Genomic DNA, 12237 nt, shown 5'->3' with positions numbered 1-12237 from the left:
AAGAAATTACTTTGAGGAGGAAACAATACATAAGTACTGCCCTAATAGATGCTTTCTCAACTTCCCCCTCCCATCTCCCGTTTCACCAGCCACACATGTTCCTCCTGCTCCTACTCCCTACTTCCTCTTCCGCTGGGCCGAAAGCCTATTTCTTCAGAAAATTCAGAAATTGCTATCCATTACACTGTAGAAGTTCCTGCTGATGGGTTCATCCATCTTAAAGCACAGATACATACAACGGGACACCTTCAGCCATGCACTAGTATGCTCTGTGGGTAGCATCAAGCCTGCACAGTAGTAAAAAAAATTTAACCTGTGCCCATCCCGCAAATAAAATTGCTTATTTATTTTTTTCATTTTAAGGCACCCACTCCTACTGTTTCCCTGATACTTAAGCTTTGAAAATGACTACATATAGGGTATGTTAATGTATTTTATATATGCAATTTATTGCACAATCCACTCATAATCCAGAAGCCCAAACATACAGTATGGGTGTATAAAGTACATTTATTGATCTCCAAAATGTATGTGGAATATATTCCAACATCATAAAATGAGTGTCCCCATTATGCACAGCGCTTTGCATAAGGAAACGGAGTAAAAATAAATACCCTACAACTAAAAATAAAAAAACACTGTCTTGGTGTGCCGATCATGCCTGGGTTGGCGCCGTCTGAGCGCGGGCGCCCCATCGCGGACGCGCGGTTGGCACCGTCAGTACCGTCGGAGAGGTACCGACGGAGCAGCACCTGCACTGACCTGCGTTTGAATCCAGCCTGTGAAGATCACTCACTGATGATTCCTTTTGTTTTTCTGGGCACACCTCGGGATGGTGCCCTCGGCGGCCATCTATATTGCCTTTCAGAAGCGCTGCCCTTGTAAGAAACCACAGAAGACCAATTTCTTTAATTTTCCAGTCCTACAAACGCACCACTTAAAAAAATAAACCCTCATTTTGAACCGAGATTCCATTGGTCATGAAATGGGACATCTATTTAATAATTACAAGGAACATTAACCTCGAGTTTCAGACTCATCACATTCCTTTCGAAATGAATCCAGCTGCTCCAGCTGTTTAACTGCAGCTTCTGTACTTAAAACCACACACAGAGCACTTCAGATTCAAATTTCACGCAACTACATTAGCCTTTGGAGCAACCTTGCAAGCATGTGAGCAGTTCTGAAAGGAATTCTGGTTAAACTGACCTTCGACAAACCAATTTGAATGCAGTTCTTCATAATCGGGATTGTAATGTTTACAGCGTGTGTGAGACTACTAGAAATTGTCTATTTAAAAGCTAGGATTTACATAAACCTTATTCTTCAAATAAATAAAGATGTTTTGAAGTTGAGTCGAGCGTTGAAAAGTTACTCATCTCACTTCTTCGCTATTTTTCGAAAAAGAGTTCAAGAGAATTTACCTCAAAAGATAAGCAACAAGATCAATTCAAGGCTCTCTCCCTGGAAGCAGGGACGGCGCTAAGGAGGGCGGTTTCCGTTTCTGGGGTTGTTTGAATTATTAAAATCGCTTGAAGTATTTGAAAAAAGACGTTTGAACACAATGGATGATGTATCATTTCTAGAAATTCTTAGAACCCCAAATCTTGGACCGGAAATAATCAAGCCCAAAATGTAAAAAGTGGGCGGTCGCAGGTGTCTCCATGGGACACTCCATGGGAGTTTGTCCCCACACATCCCTCCCTCCCTCCCACTAACATATCATAGTATGTCTGTAGGTCTATGCAACGTAATTCAACATGCAACGTGTCGAGCGTCTCTCCGTGGCGTCTTTACGCCTCAGCACCGCTCGCTCCCGCGAGGCCGTCCGCCCGCTCACCCGCCGGCCATCCCAGTCTCCGGCGGCGACACCCGCCGGAGCCAAAACACATTAATGCACCGTTCTCCTCCGCAGAGATAAAAAAAAAATTAAATAAAAAAAAAAGAAGGCCGCCTCGCACCTGGGCTCCGCCCCGGGGCCCGTATCCAAATGGATCTGTTGCAGTTCTGGAGATTAGATTAGGTTTTGCTGGTAACGCGATGCCGCTCTGTAAACAGAGATGAATTACCATCTGCTCCTCTCTCCCACTCTCTTTCTCTTCCTTCCCACTGGCTCGCATCACCTTTCCTCCCCCGTGCACTCGCTCTCTCTCTCTCTCTCTCTCTCTCTCTCTGCTTCTCCCCCTCGCTCGGTGACCCTTGTCCTCTTTTCTCGTCCCCCCCTCAACGTACAGCATTAAACCCCCCGTCGATGAAAAAAACAAACCCATATGAATTCCAAATTAAATCTGTCCTCAATGCCCCTCCCCGTGATACTACGCCGCATTCGTTTTGACTCTGCGTAACTTTCTTTCCCATTCCCCTTCCCCTTCCACTCCGCAGCGACGGGGGCCCGAGGGCAGAGCGATGGGCTGCGACAGCGGGCCCCGGACGGCCGGCAGAACGGGCGTGGGCGGCGCAGGCGGCCGGGGTCCTTGCGAGCCTCGCGCCGCGGCCCCAACGTGTTTTTGGTTTGTTTTTTTCCCCCGCCTGCCGCTTATAGATTCATTGACCTCCCTCCGTGTGGAAAATGTGCTTTGCCGAGAGAAAAAGTCAAACAGTCTCGCAACGCTTCGCTCCTCCTCCATTAAACCCTCAACTACGTATAGTACAGTGGTAGCTCCACTTACACGCTCATATTTCTCTATGATTTCCTTCTTGGTTTCAAAGGGAATCGTTGTCTTTTTCTTTTTCGCATCGTCCTTCTTCTTGGGACTCATCGTGAAGGGTGAAAATAATCAAAATACGCAGAACAAACACAGTAAATATGAAGAAAATATCCATAAGCCACGAACTACGTGCGCACACCATGTAGGTCGCTCGCTGACTGGCTGCTGACTGACTGCTGACTGGCTGCTGACTGACTGCTGACTGGCTGCTGACTGACTGCTGACCGGCTGCTGACTGACCGCTGACTGACTGCTGACTGGCTGCCGACGCGCCAACTGCAAATTTCCATGGTGGTATCTTGGAGCAGTCGGTTGCAAGTCGATACAAATTTTCACGACTATCACTGCTGGTGTCTTGGATTAGTGGTAAGTAGATGCAGTCGTAAGTCCAGGTACCACTGTACCTGTCCCGCGCGGGGGGGGGGGGCTCTTTTTGTGTCAGTTTAACGTGCGTCGGTTTAAATCCTCACGCCGCCCATCACAGTCACACCCCGCACGGCCTACGCTTAGGCGTCCTGAAATAATTGTCTTGAGTTATAATCTGAATAGATTTTAAAAAATAAACGCCGCAAAGTTAGCTCTGCTTTACTGTAGGTGATACACAAGTGGTTTCAGTTGCACTGCGCCTCTGCTCGCTGCCTCCTCCTCCGTCTTCTACCTTTAAACACAAACACACGCACACATGCACACACTCACTCTCACACACACACGCACACACGCACGCATGCATGCACGCACACACTCACTGTCACACACACGTCATATACTGCACTCAGTGTAGATGACGGTAAACCCTAACCCTAACCCTAACCCTCGAACACAACCATTTTATTTTAAGTTCAGTTTTTTTGAAGATACTTTCTGCTAAAATAAGCTTCAACTAATTGAAATAACAAGTACCTGAGTAACAATGTGACCGTACACGTCCTCCTAGTAATAAATTCACCCGAAAGTGACGTTACTCTCACCGGGGTGCTCCCGCTGAGCGCGCCACCTCAGGACGGTTGGAGCGAGGGCCTCGGCATCCTCCGGACGCTTGTCACAGCCCCCGTCAACAAACCCCTTCGCTTTTATCTCCTCCAGCCTCACCCACGTGATTCCCGCGGCGACCGTAAACGCCTTCGCCCCAGCGCCGGATCCGCCCGTCGGTGCAGCCGGGGGGCCCCCCTCATCGTCCCCGGCCCCAGCGGCCGCGATGCGTCGCTGAGCTCCACGGTCGCTGAGCGTCCACCGGGGACGCACGGTGTAACTGGACGTCCGGGTGGGCCCCCGCGTATGAGCCCGACGGGCCGACCACGTCAGGAAAGCCGAACTGAATATATTCAGACAGAACTTCATTAATCGCCTCGGGGGGCAGGCTAGAACGGGACGGATTCAACAATATGTTCTCGAATATGGACAGGACGTCGTTAAATATGACGGATGATGAGCTGTGGAGATGCCCTGCCAGCGTGGCGCTGCCAGCCACGGGAAGCAGTTTGCCATCGTGCCATTCAGTCCATTATGCGGGAGAACAATCACACGCACTATAATCAGCACTGCCAACGAAAGGGAAACTGCCAAACCCTGTTTTCAAGTTCAAGCCTTGCCATCGAAGCCGCCCGGGCGTTTAATAACAGTGGGAGAAAAAAAAGGTTACTCCAAAAACATCCAACATCGACTCGGGGAAGACTGATTTTCGGCTCTGTGCAGCTTACTGCCGGAGAAAGAAACTTGTGATGGCTCTCAATTGCATTGTTTGTGTTTTCTGGAGTTTCTGTTTTTAGTTTTTTTTTAGTTTTTTTTTTAACCCAGCCTAAAGCGTCTCAGGCGTAAGACTCTGGTTTATAAAATTCAGAGAAACAGTCTGCACTGAAAAGTACCCCGAACACAGTGTTATGTTCTTTGTGGGAAAATATATTCGGCACATTTTCCCTTCTTCGATTACACAGATGTGGTGATGAAGCGTCAGCGGTCCTCTCGTTATAAACAGTGAACAGAGGCGGCTGCGTGGCGTCACCGTCGTCACCGTGGGAAACGCATCGTGAGCTGCAGGCTGAAGAATCCCTTCAATTTCCACAGAGGTCAGTACTGAAGAGCGTCCTGCTGCAGCGCTCACACGGAGCAACGCCGGGTGACGGACGTCTGACACAACGCTGGCGACTTTCGGGAGAGTTGAGACAACGGCAACAGCAACAACAACAATGCTGACCAAAGCAGAAAACCCTCCAGGCCAGGCATGCAAACGCTCAACATTTATACCGTTCCGACTTAGGGAGCAATAAAACTCCATATTCAGCTCATATTTAAATAATTCAGCGTGGATTAATCTCATGTCTGCCATCCTTGTGTTGGGCTACATCATTTATAATATCTCCTCCTGGAGGAGGCGAGTGGTTCGGGCGGGCACGTCGTCCCCACTGACCCGAGCTCATTCCAGCTCAGCTCTGTTATTTTACGAGGGAGAACAATTTAATTATCTCCCATTTTGACGTCATCATGGTGGACCAATCACACCTTCCCTTTTCATTAACACTCATTCAAATGTGTGCTTGTCCATCAATCCATAAAAAAAAAGTCCCAAAACTCAAGAGTAGTTGCTTGATTTCTGAACCCTGCCTTTCCAGCCAAGCGGTTACAATTCATCCACAAAATTTGTGGTTAATTTAAAACAAATTGCCAGAATTATTGTCCATCAAAACTTTTAGTTGGGAGTGTATCCTAAATAGATTCTGCTCACCGAGGACACTTCACAGTATAGGGATCGGCAACTTTTTTTTTAATCACGCTTGTAAATTGTCAGTAAAAAGTGTGAAGTCATTAAAAATAGTCACCTAGGCTGGTAAAACTGCCAAAAAAATAAAAAATAAAATATAAAAAAAAAACCTTTCTGCCTGAATAAGGAGTTCCAAATCAAAAGTGATTTCTCTATGGGAAAATAAATGAATAAATAATTTTGGCTTCAAACAGTTGTCTGCAGAACCCGCTGGGCTTATTGCAGCGTTTTAGAACTGGACCCATAGCTTTGCACAGCTGTCTCTCTCACAGTGGCACCAGGAACTGTGCTGAGTCTGATGCGGTTGTCTGCACGAAGTCAGGCTCAAGAGGCCTTAAGGTGCAGAAACGCAGGACGAGGAGCAGGAAGGACACATCACCGCAGCTTCATGGGACAGAGCATGAGCAAAGCAAGGCTGGACAAAGAAGTACACCGTTATCCATAACTTCAGTCGGCTCATCTCGTCTTCACTATGTGTGGGGCTCTCTGAAATTGACAAGATGAAAAATGAAATAAATTAATAAAAATAAAAGAGATAGAAGATGTGTAAAATATATGTAAAATATTAAACATTAAATGGAATAATGAAAAGGAACATGTCTAACAAATACCAAAAAATAATATATACAGTATAATGATATAACACTGTATTGATCCTTGGGGGGAAATTCATCCACAACATTGTCAGATTTTACAACAAAGGAGCTTTACAGAAAGGTACAAGTAAAAAAAAAGAGATGAAAAAATGTACACTATTAATTGGGAGTTCTTATACAAGGTCTATGCTTACATCCTTGCGTATGCTTACTCGATTATGCTTATCCCAATATAGGCAGGAAATGGTTTATGCAAAATAAACCAAATAAATATGAACATATAAAAAATTAATTAGGAATAACGTTAGGAGTTATTGACAGGACCATTACTGAAACTGACAGTAAAAGTAGAATTGTGTGGGGTAAGTGTTTGCATGTACAGTATGTATGTATGTATGTATGTATGTATGTATGTATGTATGTATGTATGTATGTATGTTTGTATGCATGTATGTATGTATGTATGTATGTATGTATGTATGTATGTATGTATGCATGTATGTATGCATGTATGTATGTATGTATGTATGTATGCATGTATGTATGTATGTATGTATGTATGTATGTATGTATGTATGTATGTATGCATGCATGTATGTATGTATGTATATATGTGTGTATGTATGTATGTGTGTGTGTATGTATGTATGTGTGTATGTATGTATGAATGTATGTACAGTATGTATGTATATATGTGTGTATGTATGTATGTACAGTATGTGTGTGTGTATGTATGTATCTATGTATGTGTGTATGTATGTATGTGTGTATATATGTATGAATGTATGTACAGTATGTATGTACAGTATGTGTGTATGTATGTATCTATGTATGTGTGTGTGCGTGTGCATGTTACTGTACCAACAGTCACACTTGGGCATGTGAAATATTAGCCACACAAACCTCGTTGTTTTGTTAGTTATTTTTCACCTTTTTTTCCAGTTGCTCCAAGTGACATGTCGACATGTCAAGGAGTCTCTGGGGTTAAGAAAATAAGTCCCCGTCTCAGCCTGCCCTCCCATTGTTATTAATAAGCACGCTGTGTCAAAGTGTCGGCACAGCTTCTATTGTGCCATCACGGGGTGTTACAGTATCGCGGCGCATGTGAGCGGAGGTGAGGGACGAAGAGAGGAGAAAAGGCGTGGCTCCGGGTGGAAAGGAAATTCAGGGGAAAAAAAAGAAGAATATAAAAGCAGGAATGGAGCAGTAACATGACTTTGCTTCTAGGTTTCTTCTCCGTTTACACAACAATACATAATAAATAATATTTGAATCAGCAGGGACTAGTATAATTTAATATTTAAAAAAACAAAAGTAAGAGTGAGAGCATCAGGATTAGATTCCTGCACAATCTCACAAGCCATAACATCTTCTACCCCCATTGTGTCATGTTTGATTGAATGTGCTTATGTTTCATCCAACAAGGCTTGTTCACAGTGAAGGACTACCCCTCCGCTGTGCTCCCCCAAAATCTGGCGCTGCATCATATCATTTGGCAGTGTTCGATGCAGCAGCCTCCACCGGCGTTCCCTGCCAGCTTGCAATGAGTATGGCTGCCGCTCAGACACATGCAGATGGACCAGCGGTGTGGAGCAGAGCCAGGGCTTGATTGGTCAAATGGCGCACGGCTGTAAGTCATTCAGTTAAATACTCAAAAACAAAGCTCCTGTAGCAGAGATGAGGTAGTGTTGGGCTGGGTGCCAAACACGCACACACCCACACACACAGACACACACACATACACGCACACACACACATACACACACACACACACACACGCACACACATGCTCACAATTCCACTTGTCAATCATTTCTGCTACCACCATGAGCGAGTCGTTTGTTGTCAGCTAAGCTTTTCTGAACATTTCGGATAAAGCTTAAAAAAAAATTCATATTGCACATGTCTATCTGTTTTTTGCTTTTTATTTCTATGCTTTTATTCTTCTATGCTTTCATACAATTTTTTTATGCACTTCGTGAAGCCCTTTTGAATTGCCATTGTGCATGAAATGTGCTTTACAAATGAACTTGGCACTCCTCACTCCTCAAGTGTTTTGTTTGGTTTAGTTTGTGAATCGCTGTTTGAATTGAAATCGTGCGCGCTCATGCACGCTTATGCACGCTCATGCACGCTTATGCACGCTTATGCACGCTTATGCACGCTCATGCACGCTTATGCACGCTCATGCACGCTTATGCACGCTTATGCACTTCTCATTACGTTGTTATCAGAAAGGATCTGCCTTGACACAACAGAGATACAGGTCAATAACATTAAGAGGCCTAGTCTGGTCAACAAACCATCAGCCACTGACCTGCAGTATGGATCAGATGGAAGGATGTGTGGCGGAGCCGTGATCTTGCAGAGAATACTTGTTGGTCGTTGCAATAATAATGAACTAAATCAAGCAAGAGAAAACCCTTACCGACAAATCTAGACAATGTCAACGCATTTATGCAAACGCAGAACTTGAAAAATCATGGCAAGCAAACTTATTTCACAGCAAAATTGTGGAAGCTGCACTACCCTAACAATAAATATTCACAGAATGTCAAAGATCTGTTTAAAGGTCTGGTTTCCCTCTCCAGTAAGCTCAGAAACCTTACAAGATGACACGGCATCGCACCATCTCCCCTTAAATTATGAACACGCTGCACACTGGGTGATGGTTTCAAACAGCATTAGGGCCCCCAGCCTGCCAGCAGCGTAACATTTGTTGAGAGATATTCAGAACATGACAAAGAATAATACATTTCAGCAGCAGAGAAAAGGGGTAAGAAAGCCCTTTGAAATAGGTACAAATGGAAATGCATTCAAGTTGCTAGTTTTACTAACTTGAATAAACATCGTCGGCATCTTCGTTAAAACTCGTATCGCCGGAAGTCCAGTTTGATTGTACGTAGTTGATGCTATTACCAGAGGCATTTCAGACAGATCCTTTGCATGAACACTAGCCATTGACACAACGCCGAGCCTTTCTGTACACACTGTATAGCACTTACCAAATGAGCAAAGGTGATGGTTGGTGCATTGTGGATGGTTGGTTTCGTTCTGAAACCACGGTGAGCTGACAAGCGGAGGAGGGAGATATTCATGAGGGATGCTTTAAGTGAGGCTTTTCTTCCTCACCATTTTGGTTAACATAATGAAAATGTCCTTCATAGCGTCACACACACAGGAAATTAAATTGCTCACATTTATTTTCATGCCCTTCCATAAACGTACTCAACTCCAGGCCGTACTCCACAATGCACCCAGCTGAGATGCATGTGTTCAGGATGCAGGTGCTTCTCTCTTTCAAAACCCAATATTGCTGTGACTTATGACTTACATAATCTTTCCTACAAATGTTCTCCATTTCATTCTTTCATTCTCTCCTTCGGCTCCCTGCATTCATAGAGGAGTGGCATGGTGAGGATGGATAATCTGAAAATCTCTGCAGACATTATTGGCCTTGGCTGGAAGGCAGGTGCCTTAATTTCCAGTAACCGGCAGTTATTACTGAATACATCTTCTTAAAATGGAGTAGGTAATGGCCCATGGTGCTTTGGGTACCCATCTAAGCCGCCTATTAGAGCCTAATGTGATTTACACTGGTGGAAAGAGAGAATGGTTTCCCTGAGAAGAGAAGGGAATAAAACGGAAAGAGGGAAAGTGCTGGTATTTCTGTGGTCATGAGTGAGTTGGCATATTTCTGTGTGTGTGCGTGCATGTGTGCGTGCGTGCGTGTGAAATGGGAGGGAACTAAAAATTGCGGAAAAACAAGTGAAGTTGAAATTCTGGTCTTGTAAATCTTTGAGAAAGTCGGCACGTGTGGCTCTTCTACCACAGGAAGCATTTCAAGAACTTTGCCTTTTTTTTTCTTCCCCCCCCACAGGATGAAACAAGTTCCAAAATTGGTTCCACTTGGATAGTTCCGGAAAGCGAGGTGGTAATTTAACAGGAACCATTGGGACGGAGTTTGTACTGTAGTACTGAACAATCACATTTGGTCAGACGTAAGCTGCGAGGGAATTGTCAAGCACACCAACTGCCATGTTTAAATGCAGATAAAAAGCTGATTTAGCAATGATTGAATAAAAGAAAGCAGAAAGCCCTAACCCGTGGCTATCATGGTCGTCTCCTTGCATGCCAGAATGCTGTATCAAACCTATCAAACAGTTGTACCTTTTGTGTCAGCTCCTCCCGATCTCCAAGGATCCTCGGTGCAGAAGGAAAGCAACCAAATATGTTTAGGGACTAAGGTTCCTGTTTCAGTTTCAGGTTCCGGGCCTAAATTGTTGCTTATTTAGTTCCTGCACCTTGGTGGAATAGCGGTTATAGGGAGTTGTTCTGTTCTGTAAGGAGGGCGGTGAATGTTACTGCTTTGCAGCGCTTCAGCTCATGCTCATGACAGCAGACGGACCAGTTCGCAAGCATTACATACCAGTGTCTTTGCTTATAAATTACACATAGGATTAGCAGATCATGCCTAAAGTTCTGTAAAATTCTGTCAAAGCTCATCAATGTTACATGCACAAACCCATGAAAACCTGTTTATACAGCCTCACCGTCACATATAGGTGATCTAATAACTGTGGACCTTAGTTGCGGTTCCACCCGCCGCACGCCACCTGAGTGGCTTGTCTAAGGGCTCGCGGACAGACACAGGCTGTCACGCTAAAAAAAAAACTGTTTATGCGAGAGAGTGGCAAGATGTAAGAAGCCGGGAGCAGATGGAATTTTTTCATGACAAAGGCTCCCCCTGTGTGTGTGTGTGGGGACGGGCGATGTTTACCTGGGGTCATCGGTTGCCCTGACGAACAACAGGTGCACAGCCACCCCTGCTCCTGGGCCCAATTCACTACACCCAAGGCAGGTGTGGCTGCTTAAAATCACACCACCCCCACAAGACATCTCCCAACACCAGCTCTGAAACAGGGTTCCTATACCTTAACATAATAAACAACCGGACTCTGAAACACCTTAAACAAAAGTAACAAACAAAAGTGTCAAAAAATATTGACCCGGTCGCCTTTTCAGGAGACCTGGAACACGGGAACAGCGAGGTCCTTGGGCGACCCTCCCCTAGGGTGACGAAACTGACTACCCCCTCCTCCCTTGCGGAGTTCGGGGCGTCTGTGGGGCTGCTGTGCCGGCTGGTGGAGTTGTAGCCGGGCTTGGCTATTACGGCGGCTGCTTGGAGGAGTTGCCAGCTGCACGCAGTTACCCTTGGGTGCTGCTGCGCCTGCTTCTCCCCCTGCCCTCCGCTGGCCCTCTGCCGGGCGCCGCTGCTGCCATTCGGGAGAGGGCTGGTGCTGTGGCCGCCCGTTGACCTGCGGGCCCAGTTAACTAGACCCAAGACAGGGGTGGCTGCTTGAATCACACCAGCCCCATTTTGATATCTAATGTTCATTGGGAAGATGATTGGCTAGTTATTTTTAATTAGCTCCAAATGCCAACGGGTTGGGTTCTTAGTATGACAGGGCAATTTACTGAATAAGGCCTCAGTCATAGTAGAAATTGGCAGTGTGACACTCCTTCCTATGCTGAAATTAGGCTGCTCTGATCCCAAGTTACAGAGTTAGTTAGGAAATTATCGGGTTCACCAACTATGATCATTGACTCCTGCCTCGCAACTCATTGCAACCCACTGGGTGTATATGGGGATGGTAGCTCAGGAGGTAGAGCTGGCGGTCTAGTAATCTAAAGGTTGCTGGTTGGATCCCAGGCTCCTCCTGCTAGCATGCTGTAGTGTCCTTGAGCAAGACACTTAACCCCTAATTGCTCCTGATGGCTGCATCCGTCGGTGTTTGAATAACTGTAAGTCGCTTTGGATAAAAGCGTCTGCTAAATGTAATGTAAATGTAACCCACTACATCTCTTTTGTGGAGCAAGTTACATTCTAGCTGAGCAGACGTGTATGAAATAGGATGAAGTGACTCAGCAAACTCGATAACTTGGTCCATTTTGTAAAGCCCTTCAAGGGGTTAACACAGCCGCAGCAGTTTTGCTATTGGTCAAAGTCAAGAAATCAGAATTGTCATTACTCACCATCGTTAAACTCTAGACAACGGCATAATGAACATTAGGTTCGGTGCTAGCAGCAAATCCACTGATTTAAACAATTAAATCTGTATGAATTAAATATAATACAAACTGGCACAAATGTCGGTGGGGGCCGAAATGGGGAAGG

This window comes from Zeus faber (genome assembly GCF_960531495.2).
Source record: "Zeus faber genome assembly, chromosome: 3".
Taxonomy (NCBI): domain Eukaryota; kingdom Metazoa; phylum Chordata; class Actinopteri; order Zeiformes; family Zeidae; genus Zeus; species Zeus faber.
This window is presented reverse-complemented; position numbering follows the sequence as displayed.